Genomic DNA, 12659 nt, shown 5'->3' with positions numbered 1-12659 from the left:
GTTGTTTACCAAGACACATCAACAAACACGGTCCTACCAAAAAAGGCATAGTATAGAAATTCAAAAAACAGTGATAAAACATCATAGTATAGTATGTCGAAAAGTCATAGTATAGTAAGTCGAAAAAAGTAATTAAAAAGTCTTAGTATAGTATGTCGAAACGTGATAAAAAGTCCTAGTATAGTATGTCGAAAAAAGACAAAAAAGTCATAGTATAGTATGTCGAAAAAGTAATAAAGGTCATAGTATTATGTCAAAAAAAGTGATAAAAAGTCATAGTATAGTATGTTGAAAGATGTTTTAGAAAGTCATAGTATAGTAATGTCGAAAAAAGGGATTTTAACATCATAGCATGTTTGTTGAAAAAGTAATAAATAGTAATGTATAGTATGTTGAAAAGAGTGAAAAAGTCATAGTATAGAATGTAAAAAAAGGATAAAGGTCACGTATAGTATGTCGAAAAAAGTGATTTAAACAGTCATAATATAGTGGTGTTGAAAAAAAGTAATAATATAATAGTAATATGTTGAAAAGAGTGATGAAAAGTCATAGTATAGTGTGTCAAAAAAGTCATATTATAGTATGTCGAAAAAAGTGATAAAAAAAGTCATAGCATAGTATGTCGAAAAAAGTGATAAAAAATTCATAATACAACGTAATATAACGTCAAAAAAATGATGAAAAAAGTCATGGCATAGTATGACGAAAGAAGTGATAAAAAGTCATAGTACAGTATGTCAAAAAGTCATAGTATAGTATGTCGAAAAAAGTGATAAAAAAGTCATAGTATAGTGTGTCAAAAAAGTCATATCATAGTATGTCGAAAAAGACATAAAAAAGTCATAGTATAGTATGTCGAAAAAAGTGATAAAAAAGTCATAGCATAGTATGTCGAAAAAAGTGATAAAAAATTCATAATATAACGTCGAAAAAAAATGATAAAGAAAAGTATGGCATAGTATGATGAAGAAGTGATAAAAAGTCATAGTATAGTATGTCGAAAAAAGTGATAAAAAAGTCATAGTATAGTACGTCGAAAAAGTCATATCATAGTATGTATAAAAATGTAATAAAAGTCATAGTATAGTATGTCAAAAAAAATGATAAAAAAGACATAGTCATACTATGTCGAAAAAAGTGATTAAACAGTCATAGTATAGTATGTTGAAAAAGTGATAAAAAGTCATAGTATAGTGTGTCGAAAATGTCATATTATAGTATGTCGAAAAAAGTGATAAAAAGTCATAGTATAGTATGTTGAAAAAAATAATAAAAAGTCATAGTATAGTATGTCGAAAAAAGTGATAAAAAGTCATAGTATAGTATGTTGAAAAAGTAATAAAAGTCATAGTATAGTATGTCAAAAAGTGATAAAAAGTCATAGTATAGTGTGTCAAAAAAGACATAGTATGTCGAAAAAAGTGATAAAAAGTCATAGTATAGTATGTCGAAAAAAGTGATTAAAAACGTCATAGCATAGTATGACGAAAGAAGTGATAAAAAGTCATAGTATTGTATGTCGAAAAAAGTGATAAAAAGTCATAGTATAGTATGTCGAAAAAGTTATAGTATAGCATGTCGAAAAAAGTAATAAAAAAGTCATAATATAGTGTGTCAAAAAAAATTATAAAAAAGACAGTATAGTATGTCGAAAAAAGTGATTTAACAGTCATAGTATAGTATGTCGAAAAGTGATTTAACAGTCATAGTATAGTGTGTTGAAAAAAGTAATAAATAGTAATAGTATAGTATGTTGAAAAGAGTGATAAAAAGTCATAGTATAGAATGTCGAAAAAAGGGATAAAAAAAGTCAGAGTATAGTATGTCGAAAAAGTCATAGTATAGTATGTCGAAAAAGTCATAGTATAGTATGTCGAAAAAGTCATAGTATAGTATGTCGAAAAAAGTGATAAAAACGTCATAGCACAGTATGTCAAAAAAAAGTGATAAAAAGTCATAGTATAGTATGTCGAAAAAGTTATAGTATAGCATGTCGAAAAAAGTAATAAAAAAGTCTTAGTATAGTATGTCGAAACGTGATAAAAAAGTCATAGTATAGTATGTCAAAAAAAGACATGAAAAAGTCATAGTATAGTATGTCGAAAAAAAGTAATAAAAAGTCATAATATAGTATGTTGAAAAGAGTGATAAAAAGTCATAGTATAGAATGTCAAAAAAAGTGATAAAAAGGTCATCGTATAGTATGTCAAAAAAGTGATTTAACAGTCATAGTATAGTGTGTTGAAAAAAGTAATAAATAGTAATAGTATAGTATGTTGAAAAGAGTGATGAAAAAGTCATAGTATAGTGTGTCAAAAAAGTCATATTATAGTATGTCGAAAAAAGTGATAAAAAAAGTCATAGCATAGTATGTCGAAATAAGTGATAAAAAATTCATAATATAACGTCAAAAAAAATTATGAAAAAAAGTCATGGCATAGTATGACGAAAGAAGTGATAAAAAGTCATAGTATAGCATGTCGAAAAAAGTGATAAAAAAGTCATAGTACAGTATGTCAAAAAGTCATAGTATAGTATGTCGAAAAAGTGATAAAAAAAGTCATAGTATAGTGTGTCAAAAAAGTCATATCATAGTATGTCGAAAAAAGACATAAAAAGTCATAGTATAGTATGTCGAAAAAAGTGATAAAAAAGTCATAGCACAGTATGTCGAAAAAAGTGATAAAAAATTCATAATATAACGTCGAAAAAAATGATAAAGAAAAGTAATGGCATAGTATGATGAAAGAAGTGATAAAAAGTCATAGTATAGTATGTCGAAAAAAGTGATAAAAAAGTCATAGTATAGTACGTCGAAAAAGTCATATCATAGTATGTATAAAAATGTAATAAAAAGTCATAGTATAGAATGTCAAAAAAAGTGATAAAAAGGTCATCGTATAGTATGTCGAAAAAAGTGATTTAACAGTCATAGTATAGTGTGTTGAAAAAAGTAATAAATAGTAATAGTATAGTATGTTGAAAAGAGTGATGAAAAAGTCATAGTATAGTGTGTCAAAAAAGTCATATTATAGTATGTCGAAAAAAGTGATAAAAAAAGTCATAGCATAGTATGTCAAAAAAAGTGATAAAAAATTCATAATACAACGTAATATAACGTCAAAAAAAATTATGAAAAAAAGTCATGGCATAGTATGACGAAAGAAGTGATAAAAAAAGTCATAGTACAGTATGTCAAAAAAGTCATAGTATAGTATGTCGAAAAAAGTGATAAAAAAAGTCATAGTATAGTGTGTCAAAAAAGTCATATCATAGTATGTCGAAAAAAGACATAAAAAAGTCATAGCATAGTATGTCGAAAAAAGTGATAAAAAAGTCATAGCATAGTATGTCGAAAAAAGTGATAAAAAATTCATAATATAACGTCGAAAAAAATGATAAAGAAAAGTAATGGCATAGTATGATGAAAGAAGTGATAAAAAGTCATAGTATAGTATGTCGAAAAAAGTGATAAAAAAGTCATAGTATAGTACGTCGAAAAAGTCATATCATAGTATGTATAAAAATGTAATAAAAGTCATAGTATAGTATGTCAAAAAAAATGATAAAAAAGACATAGTATACTATGTCGAAAAAAGTGATTAAACAGTCATAGATAGTATGTTGAAAAAAGTGATAAAAAGTCATAGTATAGTGTGTCGAAAATGTCATATTATAGTATGTCGAAAAAAGTGATAAAAGTCATAGTATAGTATGTTGAAAAAAGTGATAAAAAGTCATAGTATAGTATGTTGAAAAAAGTAATAAAAAGTCATAGTATAGTATGTCAAAAAGTGATAAAAAAAGTCATAGTATAGTGTGTCAAAAAAGACATAGTATGTCGAAAAAAGTGATAAAAAGTCATAGTATAGTATGTCGAAAAAAGTGATTAAAAACGTCATAGCACAGTATGTCAAAAAAAGTGATAAAAAATTCATAATATAACGTCGAAAATTTTTAAAAAAAAAGTCATGGCATAGTATGACGAAAGAAGTGATAAAAAGTCATAGTATAGTATGTCGAAAAAAGTGATAAAAAGTCATAGTATAGTATGTCGAAAAAGTTATAGTATAGCATGTCGAAAAAAGTAATAAAAAAGTCTTAGTATAGTATGTCGAAACGTGATAAAAAAAAGTCATAGTATAGTATGTCAAAAAAAGACATGAAAAAGTCATAGTATAGTATGTCGAAAAAAGTAATAAAAAGTCATAATATAGTGTGTCAAAAAAATTATAAAAAAGACAGTATAGTATGTCGAAAAAAAGTGATTTAACAGTCATAGTATAGTGTGTTGAAAAAAGTAATAATAGTAATAGTATAGTATGTTGAAAAGAGTGATGAAAAAGTCATAGTATAGTGTGTCAAAAAAGTCATATTATAGTATGTCGAAAAAAGTGATAAAAAAAAGTCATAGCATAGTATGTCGAAAAAAGTGATAAAAAAAAGTCATGGCATAGTATGACGAAAGAAGTGATAAAAAGTCATAGTATAGTATGTCGAAAAGTGATTTAACAGTCATAGTATAGTGTGTTGAAAAAAGTAATAAATAGTAATAGTATAGTATGTCGAAAAAGTTATAGTATAGCATGTCGAAAAAAGTAATAAAAAAGTCATAGTATAGTGTGTTGAAAAAAGTAATAAATAGTAATAGTATAGTATGTTGAAAAGAGTGATAAAAAGTCATAGTATAGAATGTCGAAAAAAGGGATAAAAAAGTCATAGTATAGTATGTCGAAAAAGTCATAGTATAGTATGTCGAAAAAAGTAATAAAAAAGCCATAGTATAGTATGTCATAAGTGATAAAAAGTCATAATACAGCAAAGTATGTCAAAAAATGTTATAAAAAAGTTATAGTATAGTATGTCGAAAAGAATTATAGCACATTATGTTGAAAAAAGATGATTAAAAAGTCATAGTATAGTATGTCGAGAAGTGATTAAAAAATGTCATAGTACTGTATAGCATGTTGAAAAAAGTAATAAATAGTAATAGTATAGTATGTTGAAAAGAGTGATGAAAAAGTCATAGTATAGTGTGTCAAAAAAGTCATATTATAGTATGTCGAAAAAAGTGATAAAAAAAGTCATAGCATAGTATGTCGAAAAAAGTGATAAAAAATTCATAATACAACGTAATATAACGTCAAAAAAAATTATGAAAAAAAGTCATGGCATAGTATGACGAAAGAAGTGATAAAAAAAGTCATAGTACAGTATGTCAAAAAAGTCATAGTATAGTATGTCGAAAAAAGTGATAAAAAAAGTCATAGTATAGTGTGTCAAAAAAGTCATATCATAGTATGTCGAAAAAAGACATAAAAAAGTCATAGTATAGTATGTCGAAAAAAGTGATAAAAAAGTCATAGCATAGTATGTCGAAAAAAGTGATAAAAAATTCATAATATAACGTCGAAAAAAATGATAAAGAAAAGTAATGGCATAGTATGATGAAAGAAGTGATAAAAAGTCATAGTATAGTATGTCGAAAAAAGTGATAAAAAAGTCATAGTATAGTACGTCGAAAAAGTCATATCATAGTATGTATAAAAATGTAATAAAAAGTCATAGTATAGTATGTCAAAAAAAATGATAAAAAAGACATAGTATACTATGTCGAAAAAAGTGATTAAACAGTCATAGTATAGTATGTTGAAAAAAGTGATAAAAAAGTCATAGTATAGTGTGTCGAAAATGTCATATTATAGTATGTCGAAAAAAGTGATAAAAAGTCATAGTATAGTATGTTGAAAAAAGTGATAAAAAGTCATAGTATAGTATGTTGAAAAAAGTAATAAAAAGTCATAGTATAGTATGTCAAAAAGTGATAAAAAAAGTCATAGTATAGTGTGTCAAAAAAGACATAGTATGTCGAAAAAAGTGATAAAAAGTCATAGTATAGTATGTCGAAAAAAGTGATTAAAAACGTCATAGCACAGTATGTCAAAAAAAGTGATAAAAAATTCATAATATAACGTCGAAAATTTTTAAAAAAAAAGTCATGGCATAGTATGACGAAAGAAGTGATAAAAAGTCATAGTATAGTATGTCGAAAAAAGTGATAAAAAGTCATAGTATAGTATGTCGAAAAAGTTATAGTATAGCATGTCGAAAAAAGTAATAAAAAAGTCTTAGTATAGTATGTCGAAACGTGATAAAAAAAAGTCATAGTATAGTATGTCAAAAAAAGACATGAAAAAGTCATAGTATAGTATGTCGAAAAAAAGTAATAAAAAGTCATAATATAGTGTGTCAAAAAAAATTATAAAAAAGACAGTATAGTATGTCGAAAAAAGTGATTTAACAGTCATAGTATAGTGTGTTGAAAAAAGTAATAAATAGTAATAGTATAGTATGTTGAAAAGAGTGATGAAAAAGTCATAGTATAGTGTGTCAAAAAAGTCATATTATAGTATGTCGAAAAAGTGATAAAAAAAAGTCATAGCATAGTATGTCGAAAAAAGTGATAAAAAAAGTCATGGCATAGTATGACGAAAGAAGTGATAAAAGTCATAGTATAGTATGTCGAAAAGTGATTTAACAGTCATAGTATAGTGTGTTGAAAAAAGTAATAAATAGTAATAGTATAGTATGTCGAAAAAGTTATAGTATAGCATGTCGAAAAAAGTAATAAAAAAGTCATAGTATAGTGTGTTGAAAAAAGTAATAAATAGTAATAGTATAGTATGTTGAAAAGAGTGATAAAAAGTCATAGTATAGAATGTCGAAAAAAGGGATAAAAAAGTCATAGTATAGTATGTCGAAAAAGTCATAGTATAGTATGTCGAAAAAAGTAATAAAAAAGCCATAGTATAGTATGTCATAAGTGATAAAAAGTCATAATACAGCAAAGTATGTCAAAAATGTTATAAAAAAGTTATAGTATAGTATGTCGAAAAGAATTATAGCACATTATGTTGAAAAAGATGATTAAAAAGTCATAGTATAGTATGTCGAGAAGTGATTAAAAATGTCATAGTACTGTATAGCATGTTGAAAAAAGGGTTAAAAAACGTCATAGTACGTCTAAAATAATATATATATTCTTCATCCCTGGAATTTACATCTTGAAACCAATTGCACCATACAGGCTTTGAACACTAATCTTTCTGTCCCCCAAAGATTCACTGAACACCCTAAGCTATCTGACTTGAGAAGAATGTTCATGTTTTCATCATTTGGCTCTTTCACTTAGTATGTTGGACCTCAAAACTTACTGGGACACGTAGGACTGGAACACTCAATCTTCAGACTTCAAATTACTCCCTTATCCTTCTAAGCTATCTGATCTGATACAAATCCTCTGTTGTTGACACATTTGTCTCTTTCACTTTGTGTATAGAACCTCAAAACTTACTGAGAGATGTAGGACTTGAACACTCAACCTTTGGTTTTCCAACCATTCCCAAAAAGTCATAGTATAGTATGTCAAAAAAATGATAAAAAAGACATAGTATAGTATGTCGGAAAAAGTCATAGTATAGTATGTCGAAAAAAGTGATTAAACAGTGATAGTATCGTGTGTTGAAAAAAGTAATAAATAGTCATAGTATAGTATGTCGAAAAAAGTTATAAAAAGTCATAATATAGTATGTCGAAAAAGTCATATTATAGTATGTCGAAAAAAGTGAAAAAAAAGTCATAGCATAGTACGTTGAAAAATGTGATAAAAAAGTCATAGTATAGTATGTCGAAAAAAGTGATAGTATGGTATGCCGAAAAGGTTATAGTATAGTATGTCAAAAAAGTGATAAAAAGTCATAGTATAATATGTCGAAAAACATCTTATAGTATGTCGAAAAAAGTGATAATAAATCATAGTATAGTATGTTGAAAAAAGTGATAAAAAAGTCATAGTATAGTATGTCGAAAACAGTCATAGTATAGTATGTCGAAAAAAGTGATAAAAGTCGAAAAGTGATTTAACAGTCATAGTATAGTGTGTTGAAAAAAGTAATAAATAGTAATAGTATAGTATGTTGAAAAGAGTGATAAAAAGTCATAGTATAGAATGTCGAAAAAAGTGATAAAAAAAGTCATAGTATAGTATATCGAAAAAGTCATAGTATAGTATGTCGAAAAAAGTGATAAAAAAGTCATAGTATAGTATGTCGAAAAAAATTATAGTACAATATGTTGAAAAAAGATGATAAAAAAGTCATAGTATAGTATGTCGAGAAGTGATTAAAAAATGTCATAGTACGGTATAGCATGTTGAAAAAAGGGTTAAAAAACGTCATACTATGTAGCACGTCTAAAAAAAAAAGATTCTTCATCCCTTTAATTTATATCTTGAAACCAATCGCACCATACAGGTTTTAAACACTCATCTTTCTGTCTCCCAAAGATTCACTGAACACCCTAAGCTATCTGACTTGAGAAGGATGTTCATGTTTTCATCATTTGGCGCTTTCACTTAGTATGTTGGACCTCAAAACTTACTGGGACACGTAGGACTGGAACACTCAATCTTCGGACTTCAAATCACTCTCTTATCCTAAGCTATCTGATCTGATACAAATCTTCTGTTGTTGACACATTTGTCTCTTTCACTTTTTATATATATAGTTTTTATACAGACTTTTGTATACATTATATATATATATATACACATATATATACATATATATACAAATATATACATACATACATACATACATACATATATATACATATATATACACATATATATATACACATATACATATATATATATTTATATATAGTGTATTATCATAATTTGTTTAACATGTGCAAATATTTTTTTTTTTACCTCAACCTCAAACCAGATAAAGACTTGCGCCCCCCCTGTGATCTTTGCCGCCCCCCTTAGGGGTCCCCGGACCCCAGCTTGGGAACCACTGGTATAGTATGTCGAAAAAAGTGTTAAAAAAGTTATAGTATAGAATGTCGAAAAAAGTTTTAAAAAGGTCATAGTATAGTATGTCGAAAAAGTAATAGTATAGTATGTCGAAAAAAGTGATTCAAAAAGTCATAGTATAGTAGGTCGAAAAAGTCATCGTATAGCATCTCGAAAAAAGTGATAAAGTCATAGTATAGTATGAAGAAAAAAGTGATAAAATAAAGTCATAGTATAGTATGTCGAAAAAAGTGATAAAAAAGTCATAGTATAGTATGTCGAAAAAAGTGATAAAAAAGTTATAGTATAGTATGTTGAAAAAAGTGATAATATATCATCGTATAGTATGTCGAAAAAGTCATATCATAGTATGTCGAAAAAAGTAATAAAAAAGTCATAGTATAGTATGTCGAAAAAAGTGATAAAAAGTCATAATTTAGTATGTCAAAAAAAAGTGATAAAAAAGTCATAATATAACGTCATAAAAAATGAAAAAAAAAGTCATAGTATAGTATGTCGAAAAAAGTGATGAAAAAACGTATGTTATAGTATGTGGAAAGAAGTGATAAAAAGTCATAATATAGTATGTCAAAAAAAGTGATAAAAATCCATAGTATAGTATGTCGAAAAAAGTGTTAAAAAAGTTATAGTATAGAATGTCGAAAAAAGTTATAAAAAGGTCATAGTATAGTATGTCGAAAAAGTAATAGTATAGTATGTCGAAAAAAGTGCTAAAAAAGTCATAGTATGGTATGTCAAAAAAGTCATAGTATAGTATGTCGAAAAAAGTGATAAAAAATTCATAGTATAGTATGTCGAAAAAAGTGACACAAATCCATAGTATAGTATGTCGAAAAAAGTGATAAAAAAGTTATAGTATAGTATGTCGAAAAAGTCATAGCATAGTATGTTGAAAAATGTGATAAAACAGTCATAGTATAGTTTGTCAAAAGAAGTGATAAAACGTGATAATATAGCATGTCGAAAAAAGGCTAAAAAAAGTAATGTCATAGTATGTTGAAAGAAGTGATAAAAAGTCATAGTATAGTATGTTGAAAAAAATAATAAAAAGTCATAGTATAGTATGTCAAAAAAAGTGATAAAAAGTCATAGTATAGTATGTTGAAAAAAGTAATAAAAAGTCATAGTATAGTATGTCAAAAAGTGATAAAAAAGTCATAGTATAGTGTGTCAAAAAAGACATAGTATGTCGAAAAAAGTGATAAAAAGTCATAGTATAGTATGTCGAAAAAAGTGATAAAAACGTCATAGCACAGTATGTCAAAAAAAGTGATAAAAAATTCATAATATAACGTCGAAAATTTTTAAAAAAAAAGTCATGGCATAGTATGACGAAAGAAGTGATAAAAAGTCATAGTATAGTATGTCGAAAAAAGTGATAAAAAGTCATAGTATAGTATGTCGAAAAAGTTATAGTATAGCATGTCGAAAAAAGTAATAAAAAAGTCTTAGTATAGTATGTCGAAACGTGATAAAAAAGTCATAGTATAGTATGTCAAAAAAAGACATGAAAAAGTCATAGTATAGTATGTCGAAAAAAAGTAATAAAAAGTCATAATATAGTGTGTCAAAAAAAATTATAAAAAAGACAGTATAGTATGTCGAAAAAAGTGATTTAACAGTCATAGTATAGTGTGTTGAAAAAAGTAATAAATAGTAATAGTATAGTATGTTGAAAAAAGTGATAAAAAGTCATAATATAGTATGTCAAAAAAAAGTGATAAAAAAGTCATAGTATAGTATGTCGAAAAAAATTATAGTACAATATGTTGAAAAAAGATGATAAAAAAGTCATAGTATAGTATGTCGAGAAGTGATTAAAAAATGTCATAGTACGGTATAGCATGTTGAAAAAAGGGTTAAAAAACGTCATACTATGTAGCACGTCTAAAAAAAAAAGATTCTTCATCCCTTTAATTTATATCTTGAAACCAATCGCACCATACAGGTTTTAAACACTCATCTTTCTGTCTCCCAAAGATTCACTGAACACCCTAAGCTATCTGACTTGAGAAGGATGTTCATGTTTTCATCATTTGGCGCTTTCACTTAGTATGTTGGACCTCAAAACTTACTGGGACACGTAGGACTGGAACACTCAATCTTCGGACTTCAAATCACTCTCTTATCCTAAGCTATCTGATCTGATACAAATCTTCTGTTGTTGACACATTTGTCTCTTTCACTTTTTATATATATAGTTTTTATACAGACTTTTGTATACATTATATATATATATATACACATATATATACATATATATACAAATATATACATACATACATACATACATACATATATATACATATATATACACATATATATATACACATATACATATATATATATTTATATATAGTGTATTATCATAATTTGTTTAACATGTGCAAATATTTTTTTTTTTACCTCAACCTCAAACCAGATAAAGACTTGCGCCCCCCCTGTGATCTTTGCCGCCCCCCTTAGGGGTCCCCGGACCCCAGCTTGGGAACCACTGGTATAGTATGTCGAAAAAAGTGTTAAAAAAGTTATAGTATAGAATGTCGAAAAAAGTTTTAAAAAGGTCATAGTATAGTATGTCGAAAAAGTAATAGTATAGTATGTCGAAAAAAGTGATTCAAAAAGTCATAGTATAGTAGGTCGAAAAAGTCATCGTATAGCATCTCGAAAAAAGTGATAAAGTCATAGTATAGTATGAAGAAAAAAGTGATAAAATAAAGTCATAGTATAGTATGTCGAAAAAAGTGATAAAAAAGTCATAGTATAGTATGTCGAAAAAAGTGATAAAAAAGTTATAGTATAGTATGTTGAAAAAAGTGATAATATATCATCGTATAGTATGTCGAAAAAGTCATATCATAGTATGTCGAAAAAAGTAATAAAAAAGTCATAGTATAGTATGTCGAAAAAAGTGATAAAAAGTCATAATTTAGTATGTCAAAAAAAGTGATAAAAAAGTCATAATATAACGTCATAAAAAATGAAAAAAAAAGTCATAGTATAGTATGTCGAAAAAAGTGATGAAAAAACGTATGTTATAGTATGTGGAAAGAAGTGATAAAAAGTCATAATATAGTATGTCAAAAAAAGTGATAAAAATCCATAGTATAGTATGTCGAAAAAAGTGTTAAAAAAGTTATAGTATAGAATGTCGAAAAAAGTTATAAAAAGGTCATAGTATAGTATGTCGAAAAAGTAATAGTATAGTATGTCGAAAAAAGTGCTAAAAAAGTCATAGTATGGTATGTCAAAAAAGTCATAGTATAGTATGTCGAAAAAAGTGATAAAAAATTCATAGTATAGTATGTCGAAAAAAGTGACAAAAATCCATAGTATAGTATGTCGAAAAAAGTGATAAAAAAGTTATAGTATAGTATGTCGAAAAAGTCATAGCATAGTATGTTGAAAAATGTGATAAAACAGTCATAGTATAGTTTGTCAAAAGAAGTGATAAAACGTGGTAATATAGCATGTCGAAAAAAGGCTAAAAAAAGTAATGTCATAGTATGTTGAAAGAAGTGATAAAAAGTCATAGTATAGTATGTTGAAAAAAATAATAAAAAGTCATAGTATAGTATGTCGAAAAAAGTGATAAAAAGTCATAGTATAGTATGTTGAAAAAAGTAATAAAAAGTCATAGTATAGTATGTCAAAAAGTGATAAAAAAGTCATAGTATAGTGTGTCAACAAAGACATAGTATGTCGAAAAAAGTGATAAAAAGTCAAAGTATAGTATGTCGAAAAAAGTGATAAAAACGTCATAGCACAGTATGTCAAAAAA

Source organism: Sander lucioperca, chromosome 19 (assembly GCF_008315115.2).
Source record: "Sander lucioperca isolate FBNREF2018 chromosome 19, SLUC_FBN_1.2, whole genome shotgun sequence".
NCBI classification, from domain to species: domain Eukaryota; kingdom Metazoa; phylum Chordata; class Actinopteri; order Perciformes; family Percidae; genus Sander; species Sander lucioperca.
Note: the sequence above shows the minus strand (reverse complement) of the source record.